Source organism: Podarcis tiliguerta (genome assembly GCF_965153285.1).
Source record: "Podarcis tiliguerta genome assembly, chromosome: 13".
Classification (NCBI taxonomy): domain Eukaryota; kingdom Metazoa; phylum Chordata; class Lepidosauria; order Squamata; family Lacertidae; genus Podarcis; species Podarcis tiliguerta.
Window position 1 is genome coordinate 14747593 of NC_139546.1, and position 23652 is coordinate 14771244.

General features: G+C 46.8%; 1 protein-coding gene across 1 annotated transcript in view; it reads right to left on the bottom strand.

Annotated features, from left to right (window-relative positions):
• The window catches only part of WNT3 (Wnt family member 3), a 43526-nt gene that overhangs the window by 13876 nt on the left and 5998 nt on the right, over positions 1–23652 (bottom strand). The window lies entirely within an intron of this gene.

Consider the following 23652-nt stretch of genomic DNA (forward strand, 5'->3'; position numbering starts at 1 on the left):
AGAAAGAAAGAAAGAGTAGCAAGGGATGGATATGAGCATCTACAAGCACTTAAACCTTGCTACAATTGGGAACAAGGATTAAGGGATTAGTCCAAAGTCCTTGCAGAAGTGATAGGAGGGAAGAAAGGAAGAAATCTAAATGTTGAGGGAGAGACATCCCAGCATAGTGAAGTCATGATTCCAACATAAAACGTACTGTTTTTCTTCTACCCTTTATCAATTTGCATAGTTCTCTCCTGAGTCCTTTCCCATGTTTACAACTGTGGTACACAGAGAGCGATCACAGCACCGTCACCTCCTGAGTCCCAGGATAAACGATGTTTCCTTAATACACCCAAGACAACCTTGTGGGGTGGAGGGGGATGAATGGATTGTGATATTTCCATTTCCATTTTATAGATTGGGGAGAGCTCAGACGGAGGACCTGCAGTTTGCGCCTGAAATGACCCTGCGCGTTCATGACCTGGGTAGGATTCGAACCTGAGCCTGATGCTCTGCTGAACTGCACTGCCTCAACCCCTCATTAAGACTGGGGAAGTGCCGCATGCCACGAAAGCACACAGGCAATTAATATCACCTCATTATCTTCTTACCAGCGCTGCATTAAGCTGCGGTGCAAAGATCAAAGCTTTTGTTTTCTTTCAGGGTGCTCAAGTCTTGTCGTTCAGAATCTTTTTTGCTAACTTGGCAGCAGAACCGTTTTCCTTTGCTGTGGTGGAAGCCGGCCTGCTTTCCAGCAGCTGTAACCTTGGGGAGAACCCAGCTTCCTGTGCAAATTTATCCCCCCGGAGAGGCATTGCGTGGAGATGATGGAGCGTGTGGTGTTAGCACCCTGCTTGTATTTTCTAGGAACGTCCAATGCTGGGATTAGATTCTACGTACAAGGCTGGTTCTACATGGAAGCTGCCTTTTGAAGGTTACTTGCAACTACACCTGGTCCAGATGCAGCAGCCAGATCATGGGTAGGCAAACTAAGGCCCGGGGGCCAGATCCGGCCCAATCGCCTTCTAAATCTGGCCTGGGGAGACAGCGAGATTTTTACATGACACTGCCTTCCCATAGCTCAAGCCATACACAAGGTGGCTTACAATAGGAAAAGACTCACATAATTACAAACAACAGTAAAGGTAAAGGTAAAGGTACCCCTGCCCGTACGGGCCAGTCTTGACAGACTCTAGGGTTGTGCGCTCATCTCGCTTAAGAGGCCGGGGGCCAGCGCTGTCCGAAGACACTTCCGGGTCACGAGGCCAGCGTGACATCGCTGCTCTGGCGAGCCAGAGCCGCACACGGAAACGCCGTTTACCTTCCCGCTAGTAAGCGGTCCCTATTTATCTACTTGCACCCGGGGGTGCTTTCGAACTGCTAGGTTGGCAGGCGCTGGGACCGAACAACAGGAGCGCACCCCGCCGCGGGGATTCGAACCGCCGACCTTTCAATCGGCAAGCCCTAGGCGCTGAGGCTTTAACCCACAGCGCCACCCGCGTCCCTTATGACTACAAACAACAGTAGTCATAAGCAATAAATAAAACTCATCAAAAAGTACACAACCAAACTGAACGATTCCCTCATAAATCATAATAAGATCTAAAAATAAGGGTACAAAAATGATATTAAGAATAGCAGCAAAAAACCCCAACAACACCCACTAAACAACACCCCAGCCCAAGAGTCCTCTCAGCAGCTTAATTTTTTGTAGTTGGAGTCAGTCCAGGTCCCACCATCCCAGGCCAGGTCAGCAAGGCAGGGAGCAAGTCTTCCTGGAGTCAAAGCCAATGTGGTCCTTGAGTTGAGAAAGGTTCCCTACCATGGATTTAGAGTAAAATCCGTTGGGGTAGTCAGGGACCTGACTCTCCCTTGCTTTCATTTAGCCCATAAAAGTGCCATGCATGCCGATGGCACTGTATAATAATTAGGCAGGCCTTCTTTTCTTGTTACATACTGTCTTCTTCAGTGATCATTCATAGCTGAGTAGGATTGTCTTCCATGAACACGGTTTTAACAGTAAGTCCGTAAGTGACTGTGGAGGCCAATTCTGGATCCACACGTCCTTCCACAATGGGGACATAGGTTTCCGGGCGGGAGTTGATCACAGTGAGGGTTTGCAAGTGTGCCTTCCTCTTAGCACGTTTCTCCCTTTCATCCTGAGTTTGAGCATCTTCAAAGCCCATGACACCTTTGGTAAAGGCTGTTCTCCAATTGGAGCGCTCAAAGCTGGTGTTTCCCCGTTGTCGGTGTTTATACTACATTTTCTAAGATTTGCCTTGAGAGAGTCTTTAAACCTCTTCTGTTGACCACCAGCATTGCGCTTTCCATTTTTAAGTTCGGAATAGAGTACAGTGGTACCTTGGGTTACATACGCTTCAGGTTACATACGCTTCAGGTTACAGACTCCACTAACCCAGAAATAGTACCTCAGGTTAAGAACTTTGCTTCAGGATGAGAACAGAAATCGTGCTCCGGCGGCACGGCAGCAGCAGGAGGCCCCATTAGCTAAAGTGGTGCTTCAGGTTAAGAACAGTTTCAGGTTAAGAACGAACCTCCAGAACAAATTAAGTACTTAACCTGAGGTATCACTGTAGTTGCTTTGGAAGACGGTCATCAGGCATCTGCCCAACATGAAGTTGATGTTGAAGAATCATTGGTAAGTTTGGCTTCTTCCAGTACACTTACATACTGTATGATCACTGGGGCAGGGACCACTGCATACTTGTGAGCTCTGTACCAGCCTGCACTGCTGAATGAACTGTTATATACTAGAAGGCACTATTGAGAATTGAGAGCTGTGAATCTTGTTTCACAAATGGGAAACATTGAATGCTAGCTGGCTGGTCAATCTCCCTGCACAGGGAGCTATCCAAATGAAGGTGCTGAACCTATGTTTTGGGAGTTTAGCAGCCCACCTGCAGGAGATTTTGAGGCCCCTAATGTGGTAACCTGAGTTGGCTAGGGCATTTCCAATTTAACTGCAATCCATGTCAGTTCATAGGCTATTATTTATAAAGGTATTGGGTGTGGCGGGTAGTCAAAAAAGGATGTCACATGGAGGAGGGAGAAAGGTTGTTTTCTGCTGCTCCAGAGAAGCGGACACGGAGCAATGGATCCAAACTACAAGAAAGAAGATTCCACCTAAACATTAGGAAGAACTTCCTGACAGTAAGAGCTGTTCGACGGTGGAATTTGCTGCCAAGGAGCGTGGTGGAGTCTCCTTCTTTGGAGGTCTTTAAGCAGAGGCTTGACAGAGCATGTCAGGAGTGCTCTGATGGTGTTTCCTGCTTGGCAGGGGGTTGGACTTGATGGCCCTTGTGGTCTCTTCCAACTCTATGATTCTATGATTTTGTCCTAACAGACTGGATGGGTGAAGGCACCCGTATCTCTCTGTCCTAAATGAAACTTTAGCACAGAAGAAGGGATGAAAGGCAGAAGCAAACATCAAAGGCCTTGCCATTTTAATTTTTTTTTTTTAAAAAAGCATCTCTCCAAAGTCATGTTTACGATTTTGAGATCAGACGTGCCCTCAGTTTGTTTTAAATCTGTGGCACTGAATTGAACTTTAGTCAAAGTCCATGAAGAAACAATTTGGCTTGGGCAAATTCCAAATCTTCAGCCAGATTTGTTTTTAGATAATTTGGCGGGTTGGGGGTGGAAACAACTTTTGAGCTTCTTGTACTTTCGTTGGAAAATCTTGTCCTGAAATAGGGAATGGTGCTTATCTACCCAGCCACACAGTTCCTCCTCAGTCCTCCAAATAAAGAGATTTTTCTTTATTTGCTGCCAGCAGGAAATCTACAAATCTACCATTATTTTTTTTAAAAAATAATATTTCTTAAAGGTTTAATGGTTACAGAAAAAATAAAAAATAAAAATAAAAAAATTAACAAACAATACATTGAAAAATAAAAACAAAAACAAAAAACAATACAACAAAAACAAAAGAAAAAGAAAAACATTTAAAAACACACCTAATATTTCCATATCTTTTCTTTCCATTTACTTATTTCATCGACCTCCTCACACCTCCCTTTTTTGTGTTCTATTTCAATTAGCTATTTCAGCAAATCCTTTCCATCTTTCTCAGTTTTTGTTCTATAATTTATCTTAACACAATCTAACTTTTAATTTTCCACTTTTGCCCATTAACAACCAGTTTTTGCTTAATTCTTTATAACATTTCTGCTAAAACCATATAACAAATCTACCAATTTTTACTTCCTAGAATAATCTCATACCTATGCTGTGAGGTGCTTTCAGACAGACAGCAACATGTCTGTCTGAAAGACCAGGAAGACACATATCCACATTTCGACTTTGCAACACAGCTAACTGGGGAGCTTGGGCCAAATCCCCTTTTCTTAGCTGAACCTAGTTCACAGGGTTAATAGGAAGGTAAAATCGAGTGACCCCATATATGTGGCCCACATGTCACTGGAAAAAGGGTTATATATGTAACAGTGTTTTATATCGGTGGTGTGGGGGGGTGGATAGAAACAGCATCCTTTTCTCTCACACACTTGTATTCCTAGTACGGTTTATTACAGGCTCACATGCATAAACATCTATCACAGCTCTGGGTTGCTCTGCCTCCTTGCCTTCCCTGAAAATGCAAATCCATGGATGCTGTGCCGCACAACGGAATTGTTCAATTTAGCAGCACCCCAGGTGACTCTTAGTCTTGGTCACACCCCGGCGTCCCCTTCCCTCCCTCTCTCCTTCCTTCCTTAGGGCTCTTGGCTGCCTCAACTAGAGCCAGGGCTTTCTCGGCTGTGGCTCCAATCTGGTGGAACGCTCTGTCACAAGAGACTAGGGCCCTGCGGGACCTGACATCTTTCCGCAGGGCCTGTAAGACAGAGCTGTTCCACCAGGCCTTTGGTCAGGGCGCAGCCTGACCCCCTCCTCTGGCAATCTGCACAGAATCTTGCTTAATGGTTGCCATCGATTTGATTTTAATTAATTTTTATAATGAAAGGTTTTTAGAATGTTGGGTTATTTTGATTGTTGTTAGCCGCCCTGAGCCCAGCTTCGGCTGGGGAGGGCGGGGTATAAATAAAATTTATTATTTATTATTATTAAAGAATTTTTTTTCTTGTTAGTTAGATATCTGCTTCTTGGCTTTTTTTGAACCTTCTAAATTCGAACCATATCACCAGTGCTTCATAATTGGCACCTCTTCAAGACGAAAACCACGTTTCCCCACAAGCCTTTGCACCAACCTTTGAGGCCTGCAGAGAGTTGGAGTTTGAGAAAGGAGGTTTTCAGGGAGCGATTGCGGTGGAGAGTTTGGTGTATTTTGGGGTTTTTCAAGTGTTTCCAGAGGCTTGCTGGCTTCCTCAAACTCGGCCCTCCAGATATTTTTTGGCCTACAACTCCCGTGATCCCTAGCTAGCAGGACCTGTGGTCAGGGGTGATGGGAACTGTAGTCTCAAAAACATCTGGAGGGCCGAGGTTGCGGAAGCCTGCATTAAAGGGACATTAGGACTGAGTTACTCTGTGTTAGAAGGAAAGTTTGTCTAAGCATTCCCACCCACCCTGATCCCTGTGAATATACCAGAACCAAAAGCTGTCTCCAAAAATGTGCCTGTTGCTGACACCCCACTGATTTAAAAGTCACTCTCCCTAATGAAAATCAATCAACCAACCAACCAACCAACCAATGCTTTTGTCGGGTGGGGGGGCATGTCTGTGCAGATGTTGGGTTTCAACTCCCGTCAACCAGAATGACTAAGGGTCAGGGGGGATGATCTTGAGGGCCACAGGCTCCCGATGCCAGCATTAGCTGATCTGTCTGACAAATAAATGCATCAAAGTTTGCCATCCTATTCATTATTGTGACTGTATATATTCAACCCTTCCAGGCCTGCCCCTAACACCCTTTGCTCTCTGTCACACTGTTCTCTGTCTTTCAAACCCTCCTCTTTTGGCTCCCCTCCTCCGTACCCCATTCCTTACACTTGTCAACATCCTATTTCTATTATTATTACTACAGTGGTGCCCCGCAAGACAAATGCCTCGCAAGACGGAAAATCCGCTAGAGGAAAGGGTTTTCTGTTTTGGAGGTGCTTCGCAGGAAGAATTTCTCTATGGGCTTGCTTCGCAATACGAAAATGTCTTGCGATTCCTGGGGGTTTTTTTCCGCTCCCCACCCCCTTTTTCTAAGGCACTAAGCTGCTAATAGCCTTTTAGCAGCTAATCCGCTAATCCCTTAAGCCTTTAATAGCCGCTAATAGCCGCTAAACCGCTAATAGTGCTAATCCGCTAATGGGCTTGCTTCGCAAGACGAAAAAAACCGCTAGACGAAGAGACTCACGGAACGGATTCTTTTCGTCTTGCGAGGCACCACTGTATTTGCCTTCTCTTTTCTAGTACAACTAGGGCTAGTTATTGAGTTCCAGGGTTGGGTAGCAATGCTACAGGGCAGCCAACCTCTGTTTCAGGTGATAGTTGGCACTTTGCTTATGCACCATAGAGTTGAAGAGCTGGAATGAACCACAGGTGGCATTTTATTCAGCTAATTCCATCCCTCCCACCCCTGGCCCGAAAGGATTATTCCTCCACGGCCCACCAATCCTCCACCATTTAGTCCTTTGCAATTCAGCAAACTACAGCCTGCCTCATGCCAGAAGCGGGTGGAATCCACGGAAACAACCACAGAGCAAATTATTCCAACAGAAAAGCCAACTCTCTCCCAATTTCATCTACTAATTGCTTCCTGGTTCGAAATATGGCCTTGAGTCATCTTAAACATGAACCAAACCCATCCCTAATACTGTACATAAAATAATGTTTGTACCTTTCATCTTTGGTATGGCTCTGAGGGAAAGGGAAGAGTGGAGGAACGGCTAAGGGAGCTGGGCATGTTTAGCCTGGAGAAGAGGAGGTTAAGGGGTGATATGATAGCCATGTTCAAATATATAAAAGGATGTCACATAGAGGAGGGAGAAAGGTTGTTTTCTGCTGCTCCAGAGAAGCGGACACGGAGCAATGGATCCAAACTACAAGAAAGAAGATTCCACCTAAACATTAGGAAGAACTTCCTGACAGTAAGAGCTGTTCGACAATGGAATTTGCTGCCAAGGAGTGTGGTGGAGTCTCCTTCTTTGGAGGTCTTTAAGCAGAGGCTTGGCAGGAGTGCTCTGATGGTGTTTCCTGCTTGGCAGGGGGTTGGACTCGATGGCCCTTGTGGTCTCTTCCAACTCTATGATTTTATGATTCTATGATTCTATGGGCTAAGCACCCTTAGGAATGAAAAAACCAGGAGTGTCGTAGTGGAACTTGAATATGGGAAGTGGCCATTGAGGATCATGAATGGAGTGTCCCTATCACCTGACATGGGGGTTATTTGGACTGTCATTTCCCCAATACATTAACTCAGCAGCGGGAGAAACTTCAGCCCTCCAAATGTAGTTGGACTACAACTCCCATCATCCTTGACCACTGGCAAGGGCCAATGGGATTTGTAGTCCAATGTCTTTTGGATCACAGGTACTCCCCCAACTCTTCATTAGCTGATGATGTGTGGTAAAATTGTCCTTAATCATTTGGCAGGATGAGCTGGATAGTCAAGTTATGCTAGGGCAAGAAAACTTACCATGGTCATCATCAGTGTAGCCTCAATCTCCCAAATACACCAGCTCTTCAGTAGATGCAATTTGCACCTTCAGCTGGGACAGGTCCATTGAGCTATTGGGCAATTCATGCATCTCTGCAAATCAAGTCAAGGCTTACATCCCTTTGGGGATTTCAGAAAACTGGTTAAATTAGCTAAAGGTTATCTAGTATTCTATCCTCCCCCACCTCCAAGCAAAGGATTGGGAAGAGCTTTTTCCATCATCATCATCATCATCATCATCATCATCATCATTTATTTATACCCCGCCCATCTGGCTGGGCTTCCCCAGCCACTTTGGGCGGCTTCCAAAAAAAATATTAAAATACTGTAATACATCAAACATTAAAAGCTTCCCTAAACAGGGCTGCCTTCAGATGTCTTCTAAAAGTCTGGTAGTTGTTGTTCTCTTTGACATCTGGTGGGAGGGCATTCCACAGGGCGGGTGCCACTACCGAGAAGGCCCTCTGCCTGGTTCCCTGTAACTTGGCTTCTCGCAGCGAGGGAACCGCCAGAAGGTCCTCAGTGCTGGACCTCAGTGGGATCATGGGATGGTCCTCTTCCTTGGGGAATACATCATCTGGGGACAATGGATGGTGTTGCAGATTTGCCTTCTCCCCCTGCCCCCTCCGATTTTCTCAGTGGTTGGGTGATACCCAGGTTCTTACTGACCTCCAAATTTAATAGTCTAGAACAGCCTTTCTCAACCTGTGGGTCCCCAGATGTTGTTGAACTACAACTCCCATCACCCCTAGCTAGCAAGGCTAGAGCTCAGGGATGATGGGAGTTGTAGTCCAACAACATCTGGGGACCCATAGGTTGAGAACCGCTGATCTAGAATGAATTTTCTCACCCAGATCAACCTTGGCATCCGGCCCTGAATTATCTACCTGTCTCTTGCATCTCCAGGCTGCTTTTCTATTTAACAAAAGATAAAACGACAATATAAAATGACGCAGAGGACAGCGGCGGTAAAAACAAGGCTATTTAAAAGACAGAGAAGATTAATAGAACTTGTATAAAATCAATATAAGTAGCAACAAGAGAGCAGTAAAGTGAAAGCCCCTAAAAGGTTTGGAAGACCAGAAAGTATTAAATTGACTTTGAAATGGTCGAACTGCTTGGACCTCAATTACCTGACGGGGATAAACAGCAGAGGTTATAATCTGACAGGGCCCCAGGATGCCAATATATCCATGCAACACTTTATGTAAAGCACACCTTGCCGGGTTAATGCCTGTTTTTCTCAAGTACAATGTGGCTTGCCTCAGGACTTGAGCTATCTGAATTTATTACTATGCACTCTCCCGCTCTCTTTGCTTATAGTCTAGTGGTCTGTACTACAAAGGTTTATCTGACATGATGTTAGTGGATACTTCACACATAAATGACCATTCCTTGATTCGTCATCACCAGATTAAGTGACACTTAGGGAAATACGTGATCTGACTCTATTATAAATTGCTGTTGAATTTATGTGCATTACTTTTGAATCGCTGTGAAACCGGCTTGCATTTCAACTGCGATGGCTCATTTACCAATGCCAGTAATTCTAAGCAGTGCAAAATAGAAACACAATGTGATCATTTTGTGCTTTGGTTTTTAGCATGAGTGCATGCATTAGTGTTTACCAGTAAGCTGTAAGGCAGGGGTAGGCAAACTAAGGCCCCGGGGGCTGGATGCGGCCCGATCGCTTTCTAAATCCAGCCTGCGGACGGTCCGGGAATCAGCGTGTTTTTACATGAGCAGAATGTGCCCTTTTATTTAAACTGCATCTCTGGGTTATTTGTGGGGCATAGGAATTCGTTCATTCCCCACCCCCCATATAGTCCGGCCCCCCCACAAGGTCTGAGGGATAGTGGACCGGCCCCCTGCTGAAAATGTTTGCTGGCCCCTGCTGTAAGGGGTGGGGGAACGTACAAGACGAAATATGCACAAGACAAAAACGACAGCAAACTACACTATGGCAATGCGCTTTGAAGGTGACTCAGAAACTACAACTAAACCAGAATGTGGCAGCTAGAATGGTGACTGGGAGCGGCCGCTGGGACCATATAGCACCAGTTCTAAAGGATCTACACTGGCTCCCGGTATGTTTCCGAGCACAAGTCAAAGTGTTGGTATTGACCTATAAAGCCCTAAACGTAATTGGCCCTGTATACCTGAAGGAGCGTCTCCACCCCCATCATTCAGCTCAGATACTGACGTCCAGCTCTGAGGGCCTTCTGGCAGTTCCTTAACTGTGAGAAATGAATTTACAGGGCTTTCTTGGTAGTGGCACCTGCCCTGTGGAACACCCTCCCATCAGATATCAAGGAGATAAAGAACTACCCAACTTTTAGAAGACATCTGAAGGCAGCCCTGTGTCAGGAAGTTTTTAATGTTTGACGTTTTATTATGTTTTTATACTGTATGTGTCAGAAGCTGCCCCGAGTGGCTGGGGCATAAATATATGAAGAAGAAGAAGAAGAAGAAGAAGAGGAGGAGGAGGAGGAGGAGGAAGAGGAGGGGGAGGAGGTGGTGGTGGTCTTTGGACAAAGTCCAGAAATACCAAAGAACCGTGGGTCACAAGTGTATTAGTGCACCTCAGGAAACAAGACTGGGTGCTTTAGAGGACAGAGTGATGGGGGGGGGATTTCTTAAGCATTCCTACTTGAAAACGGGGACGTATCATTCATCTGCCACAGCCTGACCTCGGAGCACTTTCATTATAAGACAAGCAGGCCAGGGGGAGTGTCCGACAGGCATTTGAGCATCTTGTGCCTTGGGCATTTTCTAAAGCCTTTCCCCTTGTGATCCTTTATTTTCACCCCTGCTGAGAGTGCTCCTTATCGAAAGGGCAACCGCAGACATTATAGGCATCTTTAACCCCACCGGGCCGTTTCCCTGGCTACCTCATTAGAAGATGCTTATACCCTCTTGTCCGTGGGGGCGGGAGGTTTGTGCTGCTGATCCCACAATGGAACCAGCCCACCATGTAAGCTGCACGGAAGTCGGCAGCTTGCGCCGGGAGGGATGATGGCTGGAGCAGGCGGCCGCCGGAGGCACCATCGAAATGGGGCAAATGGAGGCTCTCCTGAGCTTGCCGCCCTAGGCCGCAAGCTTCCTTGGGAATCTAGGGGGCCTTCCCTCTCAGGAAGGCTTGCTACCAGGCAACCTTCTCTGCTCTCCTCTCCTCCAACCTTGTCAGACAAGGGCGGGGAACCTGGGACTCTCTAGATATTGTGGGGCTCCAGCTTTCATCAGCCCCAGGCAGCAGGGCCAACAGTTAGGGGATAAGGGAATTGTAGTACAGCATGCTACATCTCCCTGCTACAATTGGTGGTAGGCCGCACATTCCTGCATTTGTGAAAAGCATGAAAATAATAATAATAATAATAATAATAATAATAATAATAATAATAATACTATATTTATACCCTGATGGCAAGGAGATGAGTAACGATATAACCTTTAGAAGACATCTGAAGGCAGCCCTGTGTAGAGAAGCTTTTTTTAATGTGTAATGTTTTTATGGTGTTTTTATCTATGTTGGAAGCCTCCTGGAGTGGCTAAGGCAACCCGGTTGGATGGACAGGGTACAAATATTATCAATCCCAGATGCTGCAATCAGCATGCAATCAACACAACCCACACCAATAATAATAATAATAATAATAATAATAATAATAATAATAATAATAATAATAATTTATTACTTATACCCTACTCATCTGGCCAGGCCTCCCCAGCCGCTCTGGGTGGCTTCCAACTAAATATTAAAAATACAATAAAACATCAAACGTTAAAAACTTCCCAAAACGGGGCTGCCTTCAGATGTCTTCTAAAAGTCAGATAGTTGTTTATTTCCTTGACATCTGATGAGGGTGGGTGCCACTACCGAGAAGGCCCTCTGCCTCGTTCCCTGCAACCTCACTTCTTGCAGGGAGGGAACCGCCAGAAGGCCCTTGGAGGTGGACCTCAGCATCCGGGTTGAACAATGGGGGTGGAGACACTCCCTCAGGTATACTGGACCGAGGCTGTTTAGGGCTTTAAAGGTCAGCACCAATACTTTGAATTGTGCTCGGAAACGTACTGGGAGCCAATGTAGGTCTTTCAGAACGGGTGTTATATGGTCTCGGTGGCCACTCCCAGTCACCAGTCTAGCTGCCGCATTCTGGATTAATTGTAGTTTCCGGGTCAAAGGTAGCCCCACGTAGAGCGCATTGCAGTAGTCCAAGCGGGAGATAACCAGAGCATGCACCACTCTGGAGAGACAGCCCACGGGCAGGTAGGGTCTCAGGCTGTGTACTAGATGGAGCTGGTAAACAGCTGCCCTGGACACAGACTTGACCTGAACAATAGGGCATTAGAATTGTAGAATTGGAAAGGACCACAAGAGTCATCTAGTCCAACCGTCTGCAAGGCGGGAATCTTTTGCCCAATGTGGGGCTCAAACTCACGACCCTAAATTAAGAGTCTCCTGCTCTTGCAACTGAGCTATCCAGCTATCCACTCAATTTATGCATCACCTCTGAGCAATCCCGGGCACTTTCTTTGGAAAAATGAGAGCTCTGAGCCCTGCAGTGCACTAGTGAAAATCCTGTGTTTCTCCTGTTGTACTTGGGACTCCAGCTCACATCAGTCCCAACCAGCATGGCCAGGGGTCATCATCCAGCAACCATAAAGAGTGCCCCAGGCTTCCCACCAGTCTTAAGGTATGGTTTCATGAGCCAAGACAAACAGTGCTAGTACTGGGCTTCCTCAGGGCTCGGTTTGAGACCAGTCTCAGCCCCTGAATCAACCCAATTGACTCATCATCCCCATAGATGCTAGTTTAACTGCCTGTTAGTTGAACCCAACTTTTGCTCCTCCATACCTGCCATCCATGTCTTTGCATGTGATGAAATGGACTCCTAAGTCCACAAGTACTTTGAGCATCTAATGCCAAACCTGGCACTATGGTGCTGACCTATAAAACCTCACGTCTCAGGACCTCAATATCTTAAGGACCACTTGTCCCCATACAAGCCGACCCAGACCATTGTGCCTGTCGTCCAAGGCCCTTGTATAAGTCCCCACTCCCTGAGAGCTTCAGAGGGCAGCCACATAAGAACAGGCCTTTTCTGTGGTGGCTCCTCGTCTGTGAAATGCTCTCCCTAGAGAAGCTCACAGGCGACAACACTGCAAGTCTTTAGGCGTCTGTCTAAAAACATTCCTCTTTACCCAGGCCAGGCCTTTAGCCGTTAAATAATCTATGGCCTGTGAAAGGTGGTTGTGGGGACTGTTATTAAAAATATTTTACTATTATGCTGTCTGTTATTATGCTGTCTGTTATGTTTATTATGATGATGCACCGTCAAGAGTGTTTTTAATGCAGTCTACTGCCCTGGGATCTTGTGATAAAGGGTGGCACATAAAGCTAATAAGTAATGATAATGATAATAACGATGATGCCATAGTAAATGCGCCGCTGCAAAACTTTTCTCTCTTTTTTTTGCTGCAACAGGAAGGCAAAAAGTCTTTGACACTCATTGAAGCTGAAAAGAGTTTTTCTGAGCATGTGCAAAGCGACTCTGAGTAATCAGGATCAGTGATATCCCAGATGCTTTTATTGAGGTTTCCGGCCATCAATTAAAATAAATAAATAAAAGCCCCTTCCGGGGATTTAAAGCGTGGGGTGGGAACCTTCGGCACGCCGTATGTTGTTGAACTCTAGCTCCCATCAGCCCCAGCCAGCAGGAAGGGAATGGTCAGGAATGATGGGAACGGTAGTTCAACAACAATTTCCCTGCCGCTGCTTTGAAATAATATATTCAAATTTAATACTACTGGGGAAATGGGGAAAATTACGAACGTTTCCAGGAGATATGATCTGCAATATGATCTGCACTGTAAACTCTAAAAGCTTTAGGGGTGGGGTGCGTTATCAGGCCAGATTTGGGGAGCTAGTTGGCAGGACAGGCCCCTGTAGGTATGGAAGATTTTCCCTTGTACAATGAGAGGTGTGGCCCACTCTAAAAAGAAGAACCATCTCCGCTGAGCAGCAGTGCTGAGCTTTGGCAGCCTTCCCTGCCCCGGGGAAGCGATTAGGTTGGGATAATTGCTCTTTAACTGGCTGCTTGCTTTGTTGTCATTACCTCTGGAGGTAACCTGACTTGCGGGCAAGAAGCAGCGGCTTATTTTTAGCAGCAAGGAGAGGTATGAAGTTGGCACCGGCTCCTTCTGCCAAAGCCAAGAGAACTTCCAAGTTAGGTAACTGGGCTGATGACTTGGGATCTGCGAGTGTTCCCATTTCGAAGGCTACAAGCTCCGAAGAAAACGGGGGTCTTGGGAGGGTGGGACTTAGAGCTAGAGAGAGATGTTCGGAAGGAGATCTGGGGCGGTGATGGTTGGAGGAAGCTAAGCGGACATCTTAAAACCAGGGAACACCATGACCAATCCAGATGTCTATGGGGAAAGGGAAGAAGGCCTTTCAGGTGCAGGGAGGCAAGCTTAAAGGACCCACTTGGAGGTATTCAGAATGGCAAAAGCAACCATTAGTAAGATCACTTGCTATTGGTTTCTTTATTTAAAAGCATGGCATGTGGTGTGGACTGGTATTAAGCAGTTTCCTTATAGCAGTTTGTGTGTGTCCACGGGCAGGCAAAATTTTATTTCCCTCCTCTATGCTTGTATGGTGCAGGGAAAGGGGATTTTAACCTCGCAGCACGCACACCCAGTGGTGTAGCATGTGGGCGGAGGGCACAGGGGCGCGCAGTGGCGTAGCATGGGTTGTCAGCACCCGGGGCAAGGCAAGTAATTTGCGCCCCCTAACCCGTGGATTTGCGCCCCTAACCCGTGGATTTGCGCCCCCTAACCCTAACCCCCAGATGTTGCGCCCGGTGCGGCCGGCCCCCCCTGCACCCCCCACGCTACGCCACTGGGGGCACGAAATTCCAACACCCGGTGCTGCCTCGATACAGCGACATGCTTCCGTTGCTGGGCTCCGTTGAAAACGGCTTCTCAATGTGATCCAGGAAGTAACCTCGCCAGAGAATGGAACAACTCTTCTTATCTCTGTGATCTCCTGGGTGACGTGGACGCCGTTAGGCAGTTGAATGCGCATGTGTTCCCCGTTTCCTTCCCTCCCACCTCCCTCTGCATGGCCCCGGGCCCTGGCAACCCACGCTATGCCACTGCGCAACCCTCATCTCCTAACCCCCTGCTCCAGGGCAGCATCCCTCATTCTTAGTCATGCTATTCAGTGCTGATGGGAAATGCGGGTCCAACAACAACAGGAGAGACACGGGTGAACAGGCTTCCTCCACCCCAGACTTTTCTTTTCTCGACTGAACCACAACGCTCCAGTTCAGTGTTTAAAAAACATTGCCTTTTCTTCTAATTAAAAACCGCATACACTTACATTTACTAACGGGGGAGTTCCTCCGTATAAGGAAGAACCACTATATCGGTGAAACATCAGAACCACTGATGTTTTATTGTATTTTTAATATTTTGTCGGAAGCTGCCCGGAGTGGCTGGGGAAACCCAGCCAGATGGGTGGGGTATAAATAAACTATTATTATTATTATTATTATTATTATTATTATTATTATTATTACATTTCGGTGTTCTCGTTCTACTTCCAAGCTTTTGGGGTGTACATCCCCCTACCAGATTCTTATGCATTTATACATACAGTGCTACCTCAGGTTACATACGCTTCAGGTTACATACGCATCAGGTTACAGACTCGGCTAACCCTCGGGTTAAGAACTTTGCTTCAGGATGAGAACAGAAATCGTGCTCTGGCGGCACGGCGGCAGTGGGAGGCCCCATTAGCTAAAGTGGAGCGTCAGGTTAAGAACAGTTTCAGGTTAAGAACGGACCTCTGGACCGAATTAAGTACTTAACCCGAGGTACCACTGTATATTAGTTGGGAGAAAAGCCTGCTTCAGGGGGATTCACCCCAAAGTGAAATGTTGTGCCAGAGACAGGGAGCTGGAAGGCGAAAGCCCTTCATGTGGATGTATGATTTATGACAGTGCAAATCTTATCTTGGGATAAGGTAAAGGTAAAGGAACCCCTGCCCGTACGGGCCAGTCTTGACAGACTCTAGGGTTGTGCGCCCAACTCACTCAAGAGGCCGGGGGCCAGCGCTGTCCGGAGACACTTCCGGGTCACGTGGCCAGCGTGACATCACTGCTCTGGCGAGCCAGAGCCGCACACGGAAACGCCGTTTACCTTCCCGCTAGTAAGCGGTCCCTATTTATCTACTTGCACCCGGGAGTGCTTTCGAACTGCTAGGTTGGCAGGCGCTGGGACCGAACAGCGGGAGCGCACCCCGCCGCGGGGATTCGAACCGCCGACCTTTCGATCGGCAAGCCCTAGGCACTGAGGCTTTTACCCACAGCGCCACCCGCGTCCCATATCTTGGAATAGGTAAAGGTAAAGGTACCCCGTACGGGCAGGTGTGCCATTTGGGTGGCCCAAAGCCTTTGGGGGGGGTGTACTGCCCCATATTCTTGTTCATATATACGGTATCTATATTGGCAGCTATTGGTTTGGGCACGGTAGCACTGGGTCAGCAATTATGCTTCCTGTAGGGTGCCAGTCTCTCAGTGACGTGGGGGAAGTCTGGATAGCTCAGCTGGTTAGAGCGTGGTGCTGATAATGCCAAGGTTGCAGGTTCGATCCCTGTATGGGAGAGCTGAATATTCCTGCATTGCAGGGGGTTGGACAAGATGCGGTTCGAGACTTCCTGTCTCTCCAGGCCACACTTAAGAATTAGAGGCCAAGGGTTTTCCACCCCAAAATAACATTTGGGCCATTCCAAATCTAGAGTTGGAAGGGAGCCTGAGGGTCATTAGTCCAGCTCCCTGCACTGCAGGAATCCTGCCCACAGCTGTCCCTGGGTGGGCTCGAACCACCAACCTGGTTAATGCACTGGCCTATTGTGCATCAAGGGAGGGGTTAGGACACATGCTCAAGCCCCTAACATCTTTTGGAGGAGCTCAAGTCTTGCAAGGGGTCTTGATTTGCCTCGAGAGTATTACCCGTGCAGGTCTGCTTAGTCTTCATCTGCTTAGTCTTAAAAACTGGGTTGCAGAAAAGCTGCGCTCTTGCCACAGCTGCCCATTTTGTTTCACCGGCTTGGCTCTTCTAAAACACACCCGGCTCCTTTGCAGAGGAGCTGAGCTGTTGCAAGGAGCTCTGCTTCAATCGCAGCAACTTAGCGTTTATAGAGATTTTATTCTGCTCTCTCAATTGGCGGTATGGCTTCTTAAGCGGTTCAGCTGCACTTCTGATGAAGCTAACTCAGAATCGAAAGGCAAAGATCAGCCCTAAATCAGTGCATTTCCCAGGTCTGAGACAATTCATTTCAGCAGGCCACCGTTTCCTAGAAAAGGACCTTCTTTCTAGCGCCCTTCCTATAAATAACAACAACGATAAATAAAGACACTCTAGTATTGTCTTCCTGTAGCTACCGCTGTTTTCCTGCTTTGTTCCCTTCTCCCCTTCTCTTTTCCATTTTGCAGCTCCTTAGCTCCCCCACCGCCCCGCATCGTAGCACACAGAAAGAAAGGGGGAAGGAGAAACAGGTCTAAACATTTTTCAGGAGTCTTGTCATCTTTTATCAGATCAGCCTGGAGCTTTTAGGTTGGGAGCTTGTCAAGCTGCGCTTGGTCCCCTTACTGTACAGCAGCAGTTCACATTCCACAAAGTTCGGTCAACTCCTGTTGCACCTTCCAGATGCCCCAAGCACCTTCCCATCAACCCATTGGCTTGCACCTCCCCAAATCATCAGCAGCAGTAGCAGGCAGGCTTTACTCTCACATATTGCATTCAACAGGGAGCTGCTGCAGGCACTCAAAGTATGATATATATATAGATCTTGCAAAAGCTAGTTTATGACATTTACACACTGGGTTCTTTTTTGTAGTTGTACACTTAATGTGTGAAGTCAGGGCTGGATTTAGGTTTGAGGAGACCCTAAGCTGCTGAAGGTAATGGGGCCCTTTTTATGCCAACAAAGGTCCGTATAGTAAAAGCTATGGTTTTCCCAGTAGTGATGTATGGAAGTGAGAGCTGGACCAGAAAGAAGGCTGATCTCTGAAGAATTGATGCTTTTGAATTATGGTGCTGGAGGAGACTCTGGAGAGTCCCATGGACTGCAAGAAGATCAGACCTATCCATTCTGAAGGAAATCAGCCCAGAGTGCTCACTGGAAGGACAGATCCTGAAGCTGAGGCTCCAATACTTTGGCCACCTCATGAGAAGAGAAGACTCCCTGGAAAAGACCCTGATGTTGGGAAAGATGGAGGGCACAAGGAGAAGGGGACGCCAGAGGACGAGATGGTTGGACAGTGTTCTCAAAGCTACCAGCATGAGTTTGACCAAACTGCGGGAGGCAGTGGAAGACAGGAGTGCCTGGCATGCTCTGGTCCATGGGGTCATGAAGAGTCGGACATGACTAAACAACAACAACAAATATGTCCAGCTGTCCTTTGTCAACAACAAATTGTCACTGTTTTTTGTGTTGAATATATGCTATATGGTAATTTGTGGGCCTAATAGGTATCTAAAGCCATTTGCACATGCAGAATGTAGGCTCCCTATATATAAACCAGTGATATTTTAGAGAGCAGGCTAGCAGGCGGGGCCCATGACTTACATCAGAGGAGCCTACACAACACAAAACACTGTTGCTGTATGTAGGCTTTATTTTATTTGTTTTTTATCTTATATTTTGGAAATGTACATCCAGTTTTTTTGGGGGGGGGGGCCAAGAGAGTGGGGCCAAAAGCTATAGCTTGTTTAGCTTATATGTAAATCCGGCATTGTGAAGTGCTCACTCGGCAAGGAAATTATGTTCTGGCAGTTGGGGTGCAGGGGGGGGGGAAATAGATTTGATTTGCATATAAAGCCATATTTATCAAATTCGCACTTTCCCAAACAAGATGAGAACTGGAACTCCGCCATCCTTCAAAGTCTCGCTTCTCCAAATTTTTCAATGCAGTTCTCCAACCCAACAATGTTTACCAGAAATGCAATATGTCTTGGGGGGGCATTTATAAAAGATGAATATATTAATGTAAATAACACCAACTTGCATTATATTAGGAGAAAACTCCTGTAAAAAATGTGTACATTAGTCCAAGCTTCAGAGAAAAAATGTGTGCGCGGGGAGAAATTCACACTACAATCCTGAAGGATTTTCATGAGAATTTTCAAAAAGGAAATTTGCTGCAGAAACCTGGAGAACTGAGCATAAGATTGAAAAAAAAAAGAGAAACTGAGAGACATTTCCTTCCATGCCTGCTAGCAATACAATCCTATGCATGCTTACTTAAAAGTAAACTCCACTGAGAGTACATTTTTTAATTACCGTATTTTTCGCTCTATAAGACGCACCAGACCACAAGACGCACCTAGTTTTTGGAGGAGGAAAACAAGTAAAAAAATATTCTGAATCTCAGAAGCCAGAACAGCAAGAGGGATTGCTGCACAGTGAAAGCAGCAATCCCTCTTGCTGTTCTGGCTTCTGGGATAGCTGTGCAGCCTGCATTCACTCCATAAGACGCACACACATTTCCCCTTACTTTTTAGGAGGGAAAAAGTGAGTCTTATAGAGCAAAAAATACGGTATGTTTTTATATTCTGCTGGAAGCCACCCAGAGTGGCTAGGGAAACCCAGCCAGATGGGCGGGGTAATAATAATAATAATAATAATAATAATAATAATAATGGGTGCCCATTCTAGGTAAGTGTGTATAGCATTGCAGCCTAAAGCAGATTTGGATGAAATCCTAATTTTAGACGCCTGTGTTGGAATCCCCATCTGGGGAAAAAAGTTTGAAGTCTGATATTTCGATATGGTTTGAGTCCATTCTGTGTTTCCCAGAAATGTTCACCTTTCAGCTATTTTTGTTTCCCTTTCAACATTAGCCAGGCCTTTTTAGAATTAATTTTGCTTCTGTTGATTGTTTTTATCTGGCTTCTAGGATCTCGCTACCTTTTCATTACCGCGCTTCGTAATGGTTTTGATTGGTTGTACCTGCCTCATAATTGCTCTGCCTTTTCTTTTTATGTAAGCTGCCCCGGGAATTTTTATGGAACGGTAATTTGCAAATACTTATAATAAATGCTATAAATACAACATCCAATCTCTGATGCCCCAGGGAAAGGATGAGGGGAAATCCTTCCTTACTTCATTGGATCGTGATGGAATCACAGAAATGGAAATCGCCCAAACATCTCCATGAATTTATGCAACTGTGTCAAGGTGCTTTGCTGCCCTGCTTGCCAGCCTAAACTGACTGCCAAAACATAACAAGGAATTCCACATTTAAAAAAAACCCCAATGTATATATTGAAGGGTGTTAGGGAGGCCATGATAGTGGAAATAGGCTGAATAAAATTGTGGACAAGGAGGGCATTTTGCCGGCAAAACCAAGGTTATTTTTGCAGGAGACGGTGCCAGATAGAAATGTCATGTCCAAACCAGGAGCATTTCTCCCTTTGTGTAGAGAGAATATAATCGAGCAATTTGCCATCGCAGCAGACTTCTTCCAAGGTCTCTGATATTGTTATTTGGTTTGCCATTTACGTACATGGGTACCGTTTGCATTCCTAAGCTAGGCACTCAGATGGCAACAGTTTTAAAAGAGTGCAAAATATTAGATATACACACAAATATACTGTGGTCCATGTCAGGGAGGGAAAAGGTGCATCTTAACATTTACGGGCAATTCCTACAATTCAGGTGGGAACATATGTGTCATGTGCCTTTTTTAAACAATCGAACAGCTGCAGGTTTTCTTTGCCAGATGGACTGAGCACGACACCTCAACGTTTACTGGAGGCATTTGGTTGTTCTTGAGATTTACAGGTAAATATCAGAATTTCCTGAAATTTCTTACTGGCCATCTTAAAATCTTACAGCTAAACATTAACATGCAGTACATTTATGGCACTCAGTACAATATATAAAGGGACGCGGGTGGCGCTGTGGGTTAAACCACAGAGCCTAGGACTTGCTGATCAGAAGGTCGGCGGTTCGAATCCCTACGACGGGGTGAGCTCCCGTTGCTCGGTCCCTGCTCCTGCCAACCTAGCAGTTCGAAAGCACGTCAAAGTGCAAGTAGATAAATAGGTACCGCTCCGGCGGGGAGATAAATGGTGTTTCCGTGTCCTGCTCTGGTTCGCCAGAAGCTGCTTAGTCATGCTGGCCACATGACCCGGAAGCTGTACGCCGGCTCCCTCGGCCAATAAAGCGAGATGAGCGCCGCAACCCCAGAGTTGGCCACGACTGGACCTAATGGTCAGGGGTCCCTTTACCTTACCTTACCTTACCTTACAATATATTATGTTTTCAAGCATTTAAAAGGGTGTCATAAAGAAAATAAAGGCCACTAAAGAATTGGGATGGGCAGTTGGTTTAGGGCGACTGCAGGGGAGGTGGGAAAATAATGAAGGCGTCTGAGATTGTCCAAAGTGCTTTCGCCCTTGCCTCTGAAGGCAGCTTCCATCTTGGGAGGTTTTCACAGAACGGTTGGACAGCCATCTTTCAAGGATGCTCTATTTATCAATGCCTGTCTCTGAAGTAAGGGCGAAGGTGAGATGATCCTACAGATACCCCATAACACTGTGAATCTGTAGCCTGGCCTAGTAAGTTGGGCAAGGATTTGATGGTATTTAGCTTAGAGCTTGTTTTTACTGCCAAAGCCACTATCTCCCTTCGATGGCTCATCCTCCAAAATTCATTTGCATCACCTGGAAAGCTGGCACGGATGCCGATTTTTGGATTCACACAGGCAAAACGGTGGTGGCATCTCATTGGTTCACTTCAGCTGCTGCCTGCCCACTGACTGGCAGCTAGCCGCCAACATTATCGGCTGCCAAGTTTTGTTCTTTTTAAACATCTGAAGCTTGCAGTCAAAATTTTGGGTGATGAAAACGAAATCCAGTCTCTAAAAATACTTCTGGGTGCGAGTTCCAGAGTTGGAGAGCAGCCGCCAAGAAAGCTTCTCTGGGCAGTGGCGTAGCGTGGGGGGTGCAGGGGGGCCCGGCCGCACCGGGCGCAACATCTGGGGGGGGGCGCACGCTCGCACTCGCATCTCTCTGCCCCTACCTGGCTCACTCACTCTCTCTCACTGCAGTGCTGGCTGTGCGAATCCGATCCGAGCCGCCGGGTCGCCGCCCACTGTGGAGGGGGGGGGGTGCCAGGCATGCGGTGCGGTGCGGAGAGAGAGCGAGGGACTATCTGGGGGAGGGACAGTGCAGGGGGAGCGCAAATTACTTGCCTTGCCCCGGGTTAGGGGGCGCAAATTACTTGCCTTGCCCCGGGTACTGACAACCCACGCTACGCCACTGTCTCTGGGTTCACTTATCTGAGTGCTCTTGTGATGAGACCCCAGGGAACTCGTTCCATTTCGTTTCCTGATAATGGTGGGTTTTTGAAACAACCCCAAACCGTGCCACAAAACATTCACAGCCTTCCTTGCGTTCTTGGAGGGGAATGACTTCTTGTTTTCACATTTTACTTCATTCTGGTACAGGTATGAGCCTTGAACAGAGAACCTGTGGAGGTTCAAGTGTGTAGGTCGCAGCTGTTAACTCTCCCCACACTGAATTACAGTGAATTATTTTGGTTGCTTCTGCCCTTCAGGGATACATATATATTGCAGCTCAGGACCGCAATACCTTAAGGACCGCCTGTCTCCATATGAACCTACCCGGACCCTGAGATAATCTTCTGAGGCCCTTCTGAGGTCCGGAGGGTGGCAACATGAAAATGAGCCTTTTTTGCATGCTCCCCCTAGGGAGGTTTGGTCATTACAGTGGTGCCTCGCAAGACGAAATTAATTCGTTCCGCGAGTTTTTTCGTTATGCGAGTTTTTTCGTCTTGCGAAGCACCACTGCATTGAAACACTGACAACGGCGGGGAGGGGCGGGGAGAAGCAGGACAGCTGCCGCAGCCGGTACCTCAGACTCACCCGCGCGTTGTGGCCACCATGCGACGCAGCTGTTGGAGGGCGGTGGAGCTCAGGAGCGCGACTCCAGGGAGAGAGAGGCGCTGGCGGCAACGGCTCTCTGAGGGGGGTAGGCAGCAGCGCGAGGCACTAACCGACAGCCGGAAGGTGGGAGGGAGCCGGAGGAGCGGGGAAGCGAGCGTGTGTGCGTGCAGTGCGCGTCGCCATGACACGAGAGGCAGGGCCGTTTCGTCTAGCGAAGCAAGCCCTTAGGGAAATCCGTCTTGCGAAGCACCTCAGAAAACGAAAAACTCTTTCGTCTTGCGAGTTTTTCGTCTTCCAAGGCATTCGTCTTGCGGGGTACCACTGTATACACCTTTAGGTGCCAGGCAAAATCCAGGCCCCTGGCTGATTGACATCCAATGCCCTTTTAATAAGTGTTGTGGAGTGTTATTGGGTTGCTCTTTTTTTGTTTTTATTATGTATAATAATAATAATAATAATAATAATAATAATAATAATAAATTTTATTTATACCCCGCCCTCCCCAGTATGTTATATTGTGATTTTTTCCCTTCTTGTTAACTACCCTGAGACCTCCAAGTATACAGTGGTACCTTGGTTCTCAAAACACCTTGGTACTCAAACAACTTGGAACCCAAACACTGCAAACCCAGAAGTAACTGTTCCGGTTTGCAAACTTTTTTCGGAAGCCGAACGTGCTCCGTTTTGAGTGTTACGCTTCCAATTTCAGCATGGCACTGCTGTACAATTAGAAAATGCCATTCCATATGAAGCAGCCCTAAGCCTGGTCCTTTCTTTGCAAACAAGTTACACCGTACGCAACTGCTCCAGTGATCAAACTGCTTCCCCCATGTTAAACTGATCTCCTTTCATCACCTGATATGCTCTGTTTCATCTTCATTTAAGTTCCCTGAACATTTCCCCTTTCTTTTGCAGTGACAACACACCAGCCTGCTGGCCTCTAGAAACAGAAACACTTTGCAAGACAGCTGCTCCTCTGCAAACCGTTCTAAATAAGCTTTGCAGAAGTTGAGCTGCTGGATCAAATCAAACCAAGGCGACCGCTCGCTCCCTCAATTTTTGTGCCATGGG